This window comes from Megachile rotundata, chromosome 2 (assembly GCF_050947335.1).
Source record: "Megachile rotundata isolate GNS110a chromosome 2, iyMegRotu1, whole genome shotgun sequence".
In the NCBI taxonomy this organism is placed as follows: Eukaryota; Metazoa; Arthropoda; class Insecta; order Hymenoptera; family Megachilidae; genus Megachile; species Megachile rotundata.
The window spans coordinates 13,216,655-13,235,193 of NC_134984.1; the positions used below are offsets into that span (position 1 = coordinate 13,216,655).

General features: G+C 38.0%; 1 protein-coding gene across 1 annotated transcript in view; it reads left to right on the forward strand.

Annotated features, from left to right (window-relative positions):
- Nucleotides 1-694: 694 nt before the first annotated feature.
- LOC100878354 (uncharacterized) overlaps nucleotides 695-18,539 on the forward strand; it is a 149,445-nt gene continuing 131,600 nt past the window's right edge. Inside the window, exon 1 of the mRNA XM_076540015.1 lies at nucleotides 695-2,117. The gene's annotated coding sequence lies outside the window, so the exon portion shown is untranslated. The remainder of the gene's footprint in view (nucleotides 2,118-18,539) is intronic.

Genomic DNA, 18,539 nt, shown 5'->3' on the forward strand with positions numbered 1-18,539 from the left:
GAAATGTTTACTATAGAAAAGAAAGAAGAGTGATTAACTGTAGCGCAGACTGATGGCAAGAAAAGGACGAGAAGTACGCGAAGCGTAAAGGTTCGAGCAGGCGGTGATCTGGCTGGAGGGCAGAGACCCGTGCTATGCGGTCGTCGAAGTCTCCGGAGCCCGGGGCGCATGAGCGGCACGAGAGTATGGCAGCGGTGCGGCTCGGCGCGTCGTCGTCCAGCAGTAGGTCGAATCAGGCCCGAAAAGCTCTTACGGCCTACGTCCTTGAGAGATCCTGCAGGCCGTGCACGGTGTTGTCGGTCGGTGGTAGACCGCAGACCGTACGTCTCTGAGCCGGTGTCGACTCCGTATCGCACACGAGCGCGTCGACCACCACATCCAGGCTGTTCGCCACGGTACGCGGACGATTTCGTAGGATCCGTGGAGTCGGTGTGTCGAACGACACGTGCAGCAGCATCGGGAACGCATGTACACGTAGACGAGCACCGGTGCGCGAGGTAGAACCGAGGGGTACCGCAGGACAGCCGAGAAGGAGAAGAAGGAAGAGGCAGGAGGAGGAGGAGGAGAAGGTAGTGGTGGCGACAAGGAGCAAAGCGGGGTCGAGAGGAGCGGATCGGCTGGTGGTGGCAACTTGGTCGGAGTAGGGGGTCAAAGAGGGCACGGGGAGAGGGGTCCAAGTACCGCTATACCTGGAGTCGCCCGAGGCGAAATACATACCTACCTACCTACCTAGTATATATTCTCTCGGCTCGTTGTACCCGCTACGATCCTCTCTGTCCAGCTCGTCGTCGTCTCTGTCCCTCGCGGCTCTCTACCCCCTTTCGTCGGCACGGCGAAGCCAGCGGAGGTATACCGCTGTAAGTCCACCATGATGCACGCCATAGAGCGCACCGCGGCCGGGGCCACCGTAAGACATTGCGGCAGCAGTGCCTTGTTGCCTTGACTCGCCGACGTCCGTCGTCGCATCGCGTCGCGTCGCGTCACGTCGAGCCGCCTTCTCGGTTTCCTTCCTGTTCCTCCGTATCCGCGGAGCGACGTACTTGGCCGGACACGTCGGCAGCTCGACCGATTCAACCGGTCCCAATAGAGATCCCGCTGTCTAAAAACGGAGGATCGAAGAAATTCGAGCGGACCTCGCGACATCCGGCTTCTCCAGGAGAGAAAAAGAAATCGGTGTCCGGAGCGTCCGTCGATGTGCTCGGAGAGCCGAGAATTCGAAGAGAAGAGCGGCCCAAGGTGCACCGAGGTAGCCTCTCGAAGAGGAACACGAAGAAGGTTCTCCTCCTTCCCCACCTTCGGCTCCGCCACTACCTACCGCTACCTCCATCTCCTCCTTCCTCCACCTCCACCACGCGTACAGTCGTACAGTCGCCGGCGAGCAATACGGTTTACGGCCGCGTGACACTGTACCGGACAACATCGCCGTCCACGAACAGCTGGATCCACGTTGGATCGCGGTTTGATCGTTGCGTTCCTGGTGCCCGTCGCCGGGATGCGATCGCACTCGTCGCGGTGAACCCGGACGAATCTCCGTTTCCAGCCGAACCCGGTTACCGACCAGTTTCCGCTCCGTGACCGAGCGAGACCCGTCGTCCTTACGCCCGTAACTGTACTCGACGATCAACGGCATATCGGTGGTTATTCGTTGGAACGCCGCTCGCGGCTACCACGGCCGGACGCTTCTCACCGCGACGAAAAAAGGAACCGCGAAGGTGCTAACACCCGTAACAACCTACCGGAACATACGTGTCCGTGTTCGCTCGCGAGTGAGAGTGTTTTCCGCGTGTACCAGCGTCCGCGCTCGCGTCCGCCCTCCTCGCGAGACGTCAACATCTGGTAGCGTGTTTCCGCCCGCGTGCGCCTCCCGTTCACCTCCAGTTACATCGCCGCCGGTGTCGTCTGTGGATCCGTACGCGTGTCATCGAGGTGTCGAGCGCGCGTGTTCGAGATCCGCGTGGTCGGTATGCCGCGGATACCGGTGCCCTCGTGGACCGTTTCAAAGTGACCCGTTCTCCTTCGTGCGTCGCTTCGGTGCTTGTAGCCGAGCAGTCAGCTGTTGACCGAGGATTATTCCTGCCAGCTCGTTCCCCGTCGACGTCCATCTTCTATTCCCAGAGGTTAGTCACTCTCCGCTCCGTTCCGGTATAGTACACGCGCGTACGTGCGTCGCACGCGTGTGTGCGTGTCTGGCTGCACCCGCGAGCTGCGTGCCTGTGAACGATCGTGTCCCTCGCTCGGCGAGCGCGAGCGCAAGCGCGCGGGCACACGCGCACGCGCGGACTAAGACACTGTGTGGGTTGACGATCCGCGGGTTGACTGTGTGGGAGCCACACGGTGTGTATCGCCGCGTGGATGCTCGCGGTGCAACGATCGATGCCGTTTACACGTGTGCGAGGCTGCTTCGATGTATCGGCGTGTGCGTTTATCCGCGTTGCGAAAGCGGCGCACCGTGCTCTATTCGCGGATAGAGACTCGAGCGTGATTTTCAGCGGATCGAGATCTTTCAGGATACCTTTCGTCGATTGAAATATGTGAAACGGGTTTGGTTTGGTTCCGTCAGCTGTTCTGCTCAGCTCTCTTCGAGGACGTCTTTTCGTGATGGTTACAGTGTCGAGTAGTTTTTTGGTCTTTGGTGTTTGTGGATAGCTGTTATGTTTGGAGCAGGCGAGAATACTTGGTCAGAATCAGTGCAAGAATACTTGGTTAGAATAAATACAAGAATACATGGTCAGAATCAATGCAAGAATACATGGTCAGAATCAATGCAAGAATATATGGTCAGAATCAATGCAAGAATACATGGTCAGAATCAATACAAGAATACATGGTCAGAATCAATGCGAGAATACATGTTCAGCAGAATCAGAACCTTCAGAAAGTTAGTTCTATGTATGATGAGATGTTAGGTCTGTATGAGATTTGTTGATAGAAATCTAATTCTTAACCACCTTAGATTATTTTGCATTTAAGGAAAACATGTACCGATTCTACTTCTTGTATTTAGCTTTGACCGAACCGCTGTTTATGCATTTATGGTACATCAAAGTTCTGCAGATAAAAAAATCATGTAATCTCACGAATGTCATAGATTACGTGATTTGTGTGTACGTTGCAGGCTTCGGTATATCATAAATGCATAAACATCCGCAGTATAGATAACCATCATAAAAATGCTTGGGCATAGCTATCTCCCGGGCGGTTAATGCTAGAATAAATTCACCCAAACTAATGAATAGCTCGTTAAATTCCCTATAAAATAACCCTGATAAACCGAATCTTTTATCTTGATGAAACCGATAACCAATTTTATTCTCAGAGAATTATCTCGTAAAACACACAAGATACAAGGCATTTTTTAAACACATGTTTCGAGTAAATATTCAGTAAAAATGTGGATTTTCTTTGGGTGACTCAGTACATTTGCGTCACTTGAATTTAAATTGCCTCATATGAAATGAGAACATTTAGTTTCCGGAAAAAGAAGAGTACATTTTAACGTCTTAAAGGCTCATACTTTTATCATCCGTTGAACTCAAAAGTAGAAAGTGAAATTGCATCAAAATTCATTCACGATCTTTCCTTATTAGTCTTTTCTAATTGCTAGAGCAAACTGCTGCTGATTCACCTCACACAGAGTCACTGACAGGTGCATTTCCGGTTGTAACTGCTCGATTTACCTCACACACAGACGGTTAAGGTAAAGATCTTATCTTTGGTATTCCATCGCGATTATAAATCTTTGTAACGCGTAAAATTGTGTTTTGTGTCATATTGCAATGACTCAAAATTGATAGATGTTCAAAATATTCTAGATTTTTAAATAATAATTCGTTGGAAGGTTATTAGGTATATTGTATATGAGTTTCAGCGTGTTGAAATAGAGTGCATGGTAAATGCAACACGTAGCAAATACAGCGTGTGGTAAATGCAACGCGTTGCAAATACAGCGCGTGGAAATATAACGCGTGACAATACAGCGCGTGTCAATATGACGCATGCAATTACAACGCATGGCAAATACAAAGCGTAGCAATTATAACGCAGAGCATATACAATGCGTGGTAAATGCAACGCGTTGAAATAGAGTGCATGGTATATGCAACGCGTAGCAAATAGAGCGCGTGGTAAATGCAACGCGTAGCAAATACAACGAGTGGTAAATGCAACGCGTGAAAATACAGCGCGTGCAAATATAACGCGTGACAATACAGCGCGTGTGAATACGACGCGTGCAATTAAAACGCATGGCAAATACAAAGCGTAGCAATTATAACGCAGATCATATACAATGCGTGGTAAATGCAACGCGTTGAAGTACAATGCATGGTGAATGCAACGCGTAGCAAATACAGCGCGTGGTAAATGCAACACGTGAAAATAGAGCGCGTGCAATTATAACGCGTGGAAATAGAGTGCGTTGCAATTACAATGCGTAGTAAATGCAATGCGTAGCAAATACAGCGCGTGGTAAATGCGACGCGTGAAAATAGAGCGCGTGCAATTATAACGCGTGGAAATACAGCGCGTTGCAATTACAATGCGTAGTAAATGCAACGCGTAGCAAATACAGCGCGTGGTAAATGCAACGCGTGAAAATACAGCGCGTGCAATTATAACGCGTGGAAATAGAGCGCGTTGCAATTACAATGCGTAGTAAATGCAACGCGTAGCAAATACAGCGCGTGGTAAATGCAACGCGTGAAAATACAGCGCGTGCAATTATAACGCGTGGAAATACAGCGCGTTGCAATTACAATGCGTAGTAAATGCAACGCGTAGCAAATACAACGCGTGGTAAATGCAACGCGTGAAAGTACAGCGCATGCAATTATAACGCGTGGAAATACAGCGCGTTGCAATTACAATGCGTAAGTAAATGCAACGCGTAGCAAATACAGCGCGTGGTAAATGCGACGCGTGAAAATACAGCGCGTGCAATTATAACGCATGGAAATAGAGCGCGTTGCAATTACAATGCGTAGTAAATGCAACGCGTAGCAAATACAGCGCGTGGTAAATGCAACGCGTGAAAATACAGCGCGTGCAATTATAACGCGTGGAAATAGAGCGCGTTGCAATTACAATGCGTAGTAAATGCAATGCGTAGCAAATACAGCGCGTGGTAAATGCAACGCGTGAAAATACAGCGCGTGCAATTATAACGCGTGGAAATAGAGCGCGTTGCAATTACAATGCGTAGTAAATGCAACGCGTAGCAAATACAGCGCGTGGTAAATGCAACGCGTGAAAATACAGCGCGTGCAATTATAACGCGTGGAAATAGAGCGCGTTGCAATTACAATGCGTAGTAAATGCAACGCGTAGCAAATACAGCGCGTGGTAAATGCAACGCGTGAAAATACAGCGCGTGCAAATATAACGCGTGACAATACAGAGCGTGCAAATAACATTGCGTTGCAATTACAATGCGTCGAAGACACAAAGCATGGCTATTGCAGCCCATATAACATAATTCCATATAATACAAGACCACCGACGGCCATATATCAAGACACCCACACCTAACAACCTCCACCATAAATACAAAAAGAAATTTGAATCCTACTAAAACTACCGCACCACAAAAAGCGTATTGACTCAATTAATTCGCGAATTAACTACATAATTTGATCAATCGAAAACGGTAGAAAAAAAGGGGGATAGGTTTTACAGGATTTCTTCGAGGTTGTATCACAGTTCTTCTTGTGATTGATTTACCGACGATTTCAAAGAGCAACGGTGATATTCCGCTTCGGCTCGTGAAACGAGGAATTCCCGCAGCTTTGAAAAATGCTAGTAACGAGCGGTCGATCGAATTTTTACGCTTTTTGCCGGCGTTTCGTGGCCGCTTCTCTCCGCGACACTTGGATCGCGGATAAATGCTTGGACGCATCGCAAGAAAATCCTGCGATCTTTCTCTTTTTTCCGATTCTCAATTTCTCTTTTGTCAGAGTACCAGCTAGGAAATTCTTTGATTTTTCTGCCGGTTTCCTTTTCGTGTTTCTTCCACACCGTTTCTTGCAGAGCGATAAGAAGCCACCGGCTAGTTATATGTACAGGATGTTTCGAGAGTTCAAGGATAAACGATTGTTTTATTTATCCTCGGATGCTCCGTCGTCTAATTAGAACCGTATTTTTCTATCTATTTAATGCAGCGTCAAGTTTTATGGGAGGCTATTAGGGACTCAAGTTACAGTTCAAATTGCACAACTTCATGTCGTTTTAATCTCTGCAGCGAGTTATTAGAAATTCATATTATGGTCGTATAATAATTTATTAATAAGCATCATTTAATGCTATCAATAACTTTTAGATCATATCATTAATTTCAATCAAATTGAAACTGTTTTTATTGATCTTGTTATACTCTTGCATTATTTTGTGTCTCGTGACACTCGCGATGATCACTGATTTTGATGATTTTATTTCAATTTTTAATATGCTGATTTTTAGTTTTAGCCCAATAATTTGCATAGTCGATTGGTACCAAAGTGACATAATATTTTAACTTTCTTTGAATGTTTCTTGTACCTAAGATTAGTTCTGACGCACCTGACAAGTCATGGTGGAAGAGGTCAATCTACATTAACGTATAATAATTTCTCTTCATTGTACAACTCATTATATATTACTGTGTTGTAAGTGTTATTAACCACATAATAATTGTCATTAATTCTATAAAAGTAACTTGTGATTGCTTCTCATTCTATCATTTAAGGGTTAAACCCCAATTTCACATTTCTCAATTATACTTTTCAACATTTATCTACTTCCAAGACAGTATCTTTCTCAATATTTCACTCAGAATATCGCTTTATTCATGGAAAGTTCTATCAACTGATTATACGCGATCAGATTACATAATACTCGATCGTACGAACACTTCGAAACTACTTACTAGAGTTTGCAACAGGCATGAAAAATACTTAACTCTCAACATTGTTAGTTATGAAATATTATAATCGGGTACTAAAAATTATACTTAGCTATGAAAACAAGTTAGACCCGTTGTGGCTTTATCCGATGCAATAAATAACGTGTTCATTGACAAGCTGCAAGTGTGTTACAAAGTTCAGTTGATTTCCCTGATTTATTAGTCCTTTTAGATGGTTGATATTGCACGAATTAAGGTTATGTTCTACAATTAGCACTTTTGCTGAATTTCTTTAGTTGTGTGTATATTTAGTGTGTTTATGTGTATTGTTTGTATACTGTGCATTTCTGGATATACATATGGATATGTGTAGATATGGACGTATATGGACATACATGTGGATATACGTATGGATATACATATGGATATACACGTGGATATACATATGAAGGTATATATGAAGATACATATGGATAAACATATGAACATACATATGGATATATACATATATGAAGGTACATATGGATACACATATGAAGGTACATATGAAGGTACATATGGATACACATATGAAGGTACATATGAAGGTACATATGGATAAACATAAGGACATACATATGGATATACATATGAAGGTACATATGAAGGTACATATGGATATACATACATATGGATACACATATGAAGGTACATATGAAGATACATATGGATAAACATATGGACATACATGTGCATGTACGTATACAATGTATGTAAATACTCCTGTATATTTCTGCATACTAGTATGTGTACATTTATAGATACTGTATATTTATTGTTCATATATTAATAACTATTGTAGGTACACCTACAGTGTACACATTAGTAAATGTAGTATTATAAGAGTTATTTTACATGCACATATAAGTTGTCTATACTTATTTATGGATACTGTAGATATATCACTTATGTGTAAATTTAAATATATCTATAAATATACTTACATTTTGACAAAGAACTTCGACATATTTCTCATAATTCATCATCAAACTCAAAACGCAGCATCGATGTCGGTCAACCTAACCTAAAAATAGTGGCGGTAGTAACGGTAAAGCTAGCTGAATAATTTAACAGCGATTAAAATAAAACATTAATTTTGTGAAGAGATTTCGGCCATAAAATTCTATCAGAATAATCGTGCTGCTCACATAAAAATTATCGAAGAATACATCAATTCGAGTAACCATAAACGCAATTGCTAAAACGACAAGTTAAAACAGTGCCAATAAAAAAGAAATCCAGCGATAAACTTCTTTCAAAATTATCGCAGATCTGGCCACATAAAAATTCTGAAAGAACTCATCAATTTCACCGTTACACTTCATGCTACGATAATTGCAACAAATTGCCGCTACGATAAGTTGAAACATTAAATGGAGAATCGTAAGATAAGCTCCTTTCAAAATTATCTGTGATACTGTCGCATAAAAATTCGGAAAGAATACACAGATTTCACGTTCCATTTTTTGTCATAATAATTGCAACATAATTACTGCGGGTTAAAACATTGAAATTCAATGAGGAACACCTTTCTACATTATCGACTACTTAAAAATTCGCGGAGAACGCGTCCGTCTCAGATTTTGTGTCATGATAATTACGAGGTAATTATTACAGGTTAAAACATTAATATTAACGGCGAAATTATTAATGGCCATCAAAATTATCGTCGATTTCATCACTTGAACATCGCATATGATTACTTGGAGGAGGCATCTCTCTTGGAGCTTGCTTTGATGCGAGGTAATTACTGCGGGTTGAAATATTTACAGTAAAAGGGAAAACGATGGATTTATGTTGAGATTATTGTTAATTCGACTATTTAAAAGTTGTTAAAGAATGCATTAATCTGAGATTGCTCTATGTGTCACTATAATTACAGTATAATTATTCTGACTTGAAATATGAAAATTAAAATCGAAATTCAAAGATGAATTTCAATGAAGATCATCATTGATTCGATTATTTAAAACTTCTTAAAAAACGCATCAATCTCTGATTGCACTTTGTGTCACTATAATTACACTATAATTATTCTGACTTGAAATATGAAAATTAAAATCGAAATTCAAAGATGAATTTCAATAAAGATTATCATCGATTCGATTATTTAAAACTTCTTAAAAAACGCATCAATCTCTGATTGCACTTTGTGTCACTATAATTACACTATAATTATTCTGACTTGAAATATGAAAATTAAAATCGAAATTCAAAGATGAATTTCAATAAAGATTATCATCGATTCGACTATTTAAAAATTCTTAAAAAATGCATCAATCTCTGATTGCACTTTGTGTCACTATAATTACAGTATAATTATTCTGACTTGAAATATGAAAATTAAAATCGAAATTCAAAGATGAATTTCAATAAAAATTATCATCGATTCGACTATTTAAAAATTCTCAAAAAATGCATCAATCTCTGATTGCATTTTGTGTCACTATAATTACAGTATAATTACTGTGAGTTGAAATATGAATATTAAAATCGAAATTCAAAAATGATGTTCAATGAAGATCATCATTGATTCGATTATTTAAAACTTCTTAAAAAACGCATCAATCTCTGATTGCACTTTGTGTCACTATAATTACAGTATAATTACTGTGAGTTGAAATATGAAAATTAAAATTGAAATTCAAGGATGAAGTTCAATGAAGATCATCATTGATTCGATTATTTAAAACTTCTTAAAAAACGCATCAATCTCTGATTGCACTGTGTGTCACTATAATTACAGTGTAATTACTACGTCTTGAAACATCAAAATTAAAAATCAAGGATGAACTTCGATCAAAATCATGACTGAATCATTTATATAAAAATTCTCAAATAATGCATCGATTATAGATTCCATTTTGTAGCACAATAATTACAGTATAATTATCATGAGTTAAAGCATCAAAACTAAAATATAAATTTAAGAATAAAGTTCCATCAAAATTATCACCGATTCGATTATTTAAAAATTGACAAAAAACAGTTTCTCAATCTCATATTGTACTTTGTGTCACTTTAATATTTTAATGTATTTTAAAGGATCTCTATAAAAATAAAAATTCACCAATAAACTTCAAACAAAGTCGCCACCTGTCTCTCCAAAAATTCTTAAAGACTACATCGGTATGAGATTGCACTTTGTAACACGATAATTACAGCATAATTACAAGTTGAAACATTAAAAGCGAAGTCTGACGATAAACCCCTTTCAAAGTTATCAGCGAGTCGTTCACATAAAAGTCCTGAAAAAATGTACCGATTTCACATTGCACTCTGTGTGACGATCAGTAAAATAACTGGAGGACATTACGTTTTGAAGAAGAATTTCAATCGTGAAGTGCTGTTAAAATTTAACTTGAAAAATCTTGAAAAAATGTACCTATTTCACGTTACATTCAGTGCAAAAATTGAGAAGCAGTCGGCGAAATAACAAGAGAACGCTCCGTTTCGAAGAAGAATTTTAATCGCTAAGTTTTGTTAAAATTTAACTTGAAAAATCCTGAAATAATTTACCGATTTCGTGTTATACTCATTGTCAGTGTAAAGATCGAGAGGTGATCGGCGAAATAACAAGAGAATACTCCGTTTCGAAGAAGAATTTCAATCGTGAAGTTCTGGTAAAATTAAACTTAAAATATCTTGAAATAATTCACCGATTTCATGTCGTACGCAATGTAAAGATTGAGAAGTAGTCGGCGAAATAACAAGAGAACGCTTCGTTTCGAAGAAGAATTTTAATCGCCAAGTTTTGTTAAAATTTAACTTGAAAAATCCTGAAATAATTTACCGATTTCGTGTTACACTCATTGTCAGTGTAAAGATCGAGAGGTGATCGGCGAAATAACAAGAGTATGCTCCGTTTCGAAGAGGAATTTAAATCGTAAAGTTCTGTTAAAATTTAACTTGAAAAATCCTGAAATAATTCACCGATTTCATGTTACACTCATTGTCAGTGCAAAGATCGAGAGGTAATCGGCGAAATAACAAGAGAACACTCCGATTCGAAGAGAAATTTTAATCGCGAAGTTCTGTTCAAATTTACCTTGAGAAGTCCTAAAAGACTTCCCCGATTTCACATTACACTCCGATCAAAGATCACGAAAGTAACAAGAGAACACTTTGAAGAGGAATTTCGACGGTGAATTACTGTTAAAATTCAACTTGAAAAATTGTGAAAGGACGCATCGATTTCACGAGTCGGAAGTGGACTCAGCCGATCGGTTCGAGTTATTTACCGCGAGCATCGTCCACTTTTACGGGGCCGGATTTCTCTGCCCGCGCCCGTCGTAAGTCGCCGGCCGGCTTCAAAAGCGACAATACGTTATGCAAATGAGGGTACGTCAGCAAGATTCTCCCTTCGATTTGCATTAAAGCTCGCATTCAACGTCGCTAAGTACTTTCACCGTTGAGCTACGACCATCGAAATCCCATGCCGGAGATCGGCCACCGGTATAACTCAAAAAAATGTGCTTACTCGTGCGAAACGGTGACTTAGTACGAAAATATGACACGAAAGTGTATTCGTTCATTTTGACCAAACTTATTTTAGCGTATTTAGGGCAGAAATTAGAGGATTTCATGGTTTTTGGCAATAATTGGTATTTACAGGGATGTAACGAAGGTTTTTATTTTTGGAAATAGTTCAAGGTTATAGTTTCAAAGGTTGTTTGAATGTTAAAGTTAGGAATGTTTTTAGGTTACAAGGTTATAATTAAAATGACTAAAAATTCAAAAATACCAAGTGTCCTAAAATTGCTTAAAAAAAGTTCCTGAATTTCCAAATTACAAAAATATAAAAATTCCAAATTCTAAAAGTTACACAAGTTCCCAAAGTTCCAAAGGTCTCAGTGTTTCCAAATTGTCCAAATTGCAAAAGACTAAAAATTCCAAATTTCTAAAATTTCAAAAGTCCAAAAAATTCCAAGATCCTTAAAGTTCCCAAATTCCCAAATTTTGAAAATCTAAAAAATTCAAAAATTCTCAAATTGCAACAATCTAAAAAATTCTCAAATTGCAATAATCTAAAAAATTTCAAAATTCTGCCCCCAAAATTCCCAAACCGTAAAAGCCTAAACCTTCCAAACCCCAAAATTCCAAAACCCTCAAATATCCCGCCATTTAATTTCACCTACTCAACACTCGATAATTTCACGCAATCCATCAGCGAAACCAACGTCAACACCGATAATCTCGTCCATAAATTTTCATGAAAATTCCAATCCATTAAGCGTGGAAAACGTGGAAATTGTCCAACGTTATATTCAATCTGTGCAGTTGTTAAGGAACGGCTAACCCGATTGCGTTTTTTTCCTTTTTATGCAACAGATCGATTCGATTAGCGGATCACGGTGTGCTTTAGAACCTCCTAGGCGTGTCTGCGCCGTTAATTAATGCGTTTTACATGATAATCGGAACATTTTAATACACCCTGTTGAATAAGGAAGGCGTATAATACATATGCATCGAACGAAAATGCTTCCAGTTTTTTTTACACCTAATTATGACAGAAAAACGCGTAGATACCAATCCTAGTAGTAGCAATCTTCGTATTCTGTGTTACGGAGTTTGCTATTAGTTTCTGATAGATTTCAGTGGGTTTTTAATGTTCATGTAATATTTAGTATATTTGTGATAGATTTGAGGGTACTGATGTCAACTTATGAGTTGACGTGTGAGACTCAAAGTGAAAGAAGCTTGTTTCAAGAGATATAGGGACTTTTGCAGGTAGATTTGGGCAAATAAGAATAATGATGACAATAACAACTGATGAACGCAGTAATAATAGCGCTATCTGGCTTATTTGAGAGATGTTTGTTGACTGGCATCGTGTTTGGACTAATTGGAGTGATTAACAGTAAGAGAGTTAATAGTACTGTTGAAAATACGTGTGAGGTGTCCGTTTTTCTATTTTGGCCAATTGGAGTCCTAGCTATTAGGGAGGCGTGGCGATTTGGGGACGTAGCTATTTGGGGACGTGGCAATTTGGGGACGTGACAATTTGGGGACGTAGCGATTTGGGGACGTAGCGATTTGGGGACGTGACAATTTGGGGACGTGACAATTTGGGGACGTGACAATTTGGGGATGTGACAATTTGGGGACGTAGCGATTTGGGGATGTAGCAATTTGGGGACGTAGCAATTTAGGGATGTGGCGATTTTGGAATGTAGTTATTTGGGGATCTAGCGATTTGGGGACGTAGGAAATTAGGGATGTCGCGAATTGGGGAAGTAGCGATTTGGGGACGTAGCGATTTAGGGATGTGACAATTTGGGGACGTAGCGATTTGGGGATGTAGGAATTTGGAGACGTAGCAATTTAAGAATGTGGCGATTTTGGAATGTAGTTATTTGGGGATCTAGCGATTTGGGGTCGTAGGAAATTAGAGGTGTCGCGAATTGGGGAAGTAGCGATTTGGGGACGTAGCGATTTGGGGATGCAGGAATTTGGGGACGTGGCGATTTTGGGACGTAGCTATTCGGGTAAGTAAGAATTTGGGAATGGAGGAATTTGGGGGTGTAGGGATTTGGAAATGTAGGTATTCGGGATTATAGGAATTTGGGAATATAGGAATTTGGAAATATAGGAATTTGGAAATATAGAAATTTGGATATACAGAAATTTGGAAATATAGGAATTTGGTAATATAGAAATTTGGAAATATAGAAATTTGGGAATATAGGGATTCGGGAATATAGTGACTCTGAAATATAGAGATTTAGGAATGTAGGTATATACACGCCAGCTTGTGGGTTAGCATCGGTACATGGAACTACACTTTTAATTCTATATACAAGACAAAGACTGAGTTTGCATAAAATGATGTTCTAATTATGGGTTAAAATCATCATAATCCAGAACGTTCGCTTTCCAATGGTTGAACATCTGCGCTGTAAAATCGAAACACGCGTGCATGCGTGTTATATGGAAGTCAGAGATCCCCATATTCCACTCCCCTAAATTCTTATATTATTGTATGTATACTTATACTCATAAATTTTTAAATTTGTAGACATCTATATCACAAGATCTCTTCATATTTATATCACTACACTTTATACATGTATAAATTCGACACTCCATAGATTCAAAAATTACTAGATTCATATTATAGTTAAAAATTTGTTGGGCCTTACAACTTTCAAGTTTAATATCCCTAGAGCCAAATAGTCATGGATTCAAATATTCCTAGGTTCAAATATTCAAGATCTAAATGGACTTGGATCTAAATATCCCTAGATTCACATCTCACAATATGCAAATAGTTATAGATACAAATATCCCTAGTCTCACATGTCTCAATATCCAAATAGTCATAGATGCAAATATTCCTAGATTCAAATCTCTCAATATGCAAATAGTCATAGATCCAAATCTCTCAATATCCAAATATCCCTAGATTCAAATCTCTCAATGTGCAAATAGTCATAGATCCAAATCTCTCGATATGCAAATAGTCATAGATCCAAATCTCTCAATATCCAAATATCCCTAGATCCAAATCTCTCAGTATCCAAATATCCCTAGATCCAAATCTCTCAATATCCAAATAGTCATAGATCCAAATCTCTCAACATCCAAATATTCCTAGATCCAAATCTCTCAATATCCAAATATCCCTAGATTCAAATCTCTCAATATCCAAATAGTCATAGATCCAAATCTCTCAATATCCAAATATCCCTAGATTCAAATCTCTCAATATCCAAATATCCCTAGATCCAAATCTCTCAATATCCAAATATCCCTAGATTCAAATCTCTCAATATGCAAATAGTCATAGATCCAAATCTCTCAATATCCAAATATCCCTAGATCCAAATCTCTCAATATCCAAATATCCCTAGATTCAAATCTCTCAATATCCAAATAGTCATAAATCCAAATATCCTTAGATTCAAATATCTAAATGTTTATATCTTTACTAATTATTTATTATATCTTACTAGGAATTATTTATTACAAATTACAGAAATATTATAGATGAATATTAGTGAGAATCATTTATTACACATTAAACAATTAATAATAATCGCAGAAAATCGACATTATCGACTAAAGAACATACTGACAGAATGAAACAGAGCAAAGAATACCCCAGAAATGTACCGTCGATTAAATCATTATTTTTAATTGGTCAGAAAGAGGGAACTAACGATAATAATTACAAAGCAAAATAGAACACTTTAAAGCATTAAGTACGAAGAACCGCTGCCTAAAAGAGTACCGTTTATCTCCCGACCGAAGTATTTAAATGAGTTTCGTGTACTCTCACTTAACAGCTCGTAAATCTTGAATCGATTCGCGAAAATACGGCGAAGGACCCGCTTTCCTGAACATGTAATTAACCGCCGTTGCCTTTCGTCGGGATCCTTTGTTTCTTTTTTCAGTTCCGTCGAAAAAGATGCATCAACGCTCGGATTTTAACCGTTCGTTACAAGACCGTGTCGTACGGCAAAAAGATCATTGCTAATAAACGATGCTTCTTCCAAAATCGAATATTCTTAATGAAGTAACTTCTGCGCGATTTTCAATTAGCGGCGGTTATTAATGGAGGCAAGTTTTAATTAAAATTTAAGGGTTCAGAAATTTTATTTATCTTAAATGACTTATTTTGTGAACAGAAAAAATACATATTTTTGAGAGCTTGAGAAAATTGTGATCTACTGTTGCTTTAATAATATCTCTAATAAGGTACAGAAATTTTAGTCAATTAAAATTTTGACTTATTTTGTGAACAGAAAAAAATACATATTTTTGAGAGCTTGAGAAAATTGTGATCTACTGTTGTTTTAATAATATCTCTAATAAGGTACAGAAATTTTAGTCAATTAAAATATTGACTTATTTTGTGAACAGAAAAAAATACATATTTTTGAGAGCTTGAGAAAATTATGATCTACTGTTGCTTTAATAATAACTCCAATAAGGATACAGAAATTTTAGACAATTAAAATATTGACTTATTTTATAAATAAAAAAAAATAAATATTTTTAAGAGTTCAAGTTTCATGAAAATTGTGTTACCTCATAAATCTATTGTTATTTTAATAAAGTCTCCACTATTCTAGTCATTAAAAAATTTTCATTAAAATTTAACAATTCAAAAATTTTCTAAAAATATCTACTTTACTAAAAAAATATATTTTTATTAGTTTGATGAAAATTTCCTGATAAATCTATTTTAATAATATTTATAATGTCTTCATTGTATGTTAAATATTGTTTTAAATGATTTAGATAATAAATACAATATTATGTTATCTCAAAAAAATTTTTAAAAAAGAAAAAAAGTGTTGCAGATCGCTTTTCGTAGAGGTCTTCGATCACCTCTGCCCATAACGATCAATATACATAAATTATGTTTGTTCGCTGACCCAACCGTATCTCCATCACAATTCGAACTCTTCAATTATCTCACGTTCAACCACCATAAATTAATCGTGCAAATAAATCGTGGCCGTGCGCGGGCAACATCGTATAAATCGTATCCTAATGAATCCCACGTGGAATGTTCTTGTTTCAAAAGAACACAGGAAGCATCATTATAAAACAGAAGGGAAAAAAGCGTCGAAAGAACGGAATATTTGAACGGTAAAGTGTTGAAATAACGGTTGTCAGATAACAGAGGTTCCACTCTATTTCACGCACAAAATGCCTGCAAAATTCTCCCGGGCCACACGGCTAATTAACAAAAACACCTGATTTATCCGTGAAACTCGATCGAATCTCGTTTGTAAGCTATAGTCAGATGCAACGTTGCTTTCTAGTTAAATACCGTTGCAACTATGTTTTATTAGGAGGAATTTAGGAGGTTAGGTTCTGAGATTTGATTATTTTTAGGGATTTAGATTTGTAGATTTGAAGATTTGGGAAATTTTCATTTGTTCCAATTTTTGGATTCTTGAACTTTCAGATTTTTTAATAAGCAAAATTTTCAAGTTTTTTAATTCTTATGTTTTCAAGTTTTTAAATTTATAAATTTAGGAATTTTCTAATTTCTGAAGTAACAAATTTCTTGATTTTCTAATTTCTATATCGTTGAATTCCTAAAATTCCAAATTTCTAAATTTTGCAATTCCTAAATCCCCAAATTCATAAATTTCCAAATTCCTAACTCCCCAACTCCCTAACTCCCCAATTCCCTAATTCCCCAATTCCTTAATTCCCTAATTCCCTAATTCCCAACTTCCAAATTCCCCAATTCCCTAATTCCCCAACTTACAAATTCCCCAATCCCTAATTTCCCAATCCCTAATCCCCCATTCCCTAATTCCCCAATTCTCTAATTCCCCAATTCCCTAATTCCCCAATTCCCTAATTCCCCAATTCTCTAATTCCCCAATTCCCTAATTCCCCAATTCCCTAATTCCCCAATTTCCCAATTCCCCAACTTCCAAATTCCCCAACTCCCTAATTCCCCAATCCCCAACTTCCCAACCCCTAATTCCTCAATTCCCTAATTCCTCAACTTCCAAATTCCCCAACTCCCTAATGCCCCAACTTACAAATTCCACAATCCCTAATTCCCCAATCCCTAATCCCCCAATCCCTAATTCCCCAATCCCTAATCCCCCACTCCCTAATTTCCCAATTCCCTAAATCCCCAAATCTTCTACTTTCTCCCATCTACAAATCCCAAACCCAACCTAATCTAAACTAACTTCCCACATCCTCACCTCCAAAATCCCCACACAAAGCATCTTCAAAAGTTCCCACAGACTCCACAATAAATTTAGAACAATTATTCATTAAAGAGTACGTGTTAAATTATCTCATTTAATTCGACCATGTATGTTTTGCAACGTATAAACTTTCGAAACAATTTCATCAACCTTAATTATTAAAATTCCAGCGTTTTTCTCGTTAACCCCTTAACTGGGTCATTATTCAAGCAGAAAAGAGTAAGAAGTAAGGAAGTCGTAAAAAAGGTACTGAAGGAAGAGTTAATTTGTCGTGTATATAAGATCCATGATAATCTTATGTGTTCTCCAAATATAAGTACAACGACGCCATTAAAGCAGTTTATATTCCTTAGTAATTGCATTACCGCTTTTCTTGCTTCGGATAAATCGAATTAATTATTTGCTCGATCATTTAATACTTAAATCATACTTTTCGAGTTTTGGGAATTAAAAACACTGCCATAACTTCTGGATATTTAACCTTATTATAATTTTTATAATTCCTTATTTTAATTTTTAGCCAGTTTTTATTACTATTCCATATTTTATTTGCGGTTTAATTCTGACTTCCCAGATAGTTTCTAAGCTTTATTTCTAAATTTCATCGTATTTCATCCTCAACCGTAACACCATTTCAAGCGATTAAATTTTTACACCTCTGCTCTCGTCGTATTTCATGTTTTATTCAATTTTTATCTCGTCTCTAAGAGAATCTACAAATTTCTCAATATTTTACCTTCAATTTTATTTACACGTAATATTTCATTTATATATTAATTTCTAGTCTTGAGCCCCATAATATTTCGCTTCCATCGCAGTTTCTATTCCCAAGGAAATTCCAAGGCTCCGTATTTTATCTGCAATTTAATCGCCGTTTTATTCTTAAATTAAATTCCGCGTTCTGTGCCTGTATTTTTCTTCGCTTTCTCAAGTTC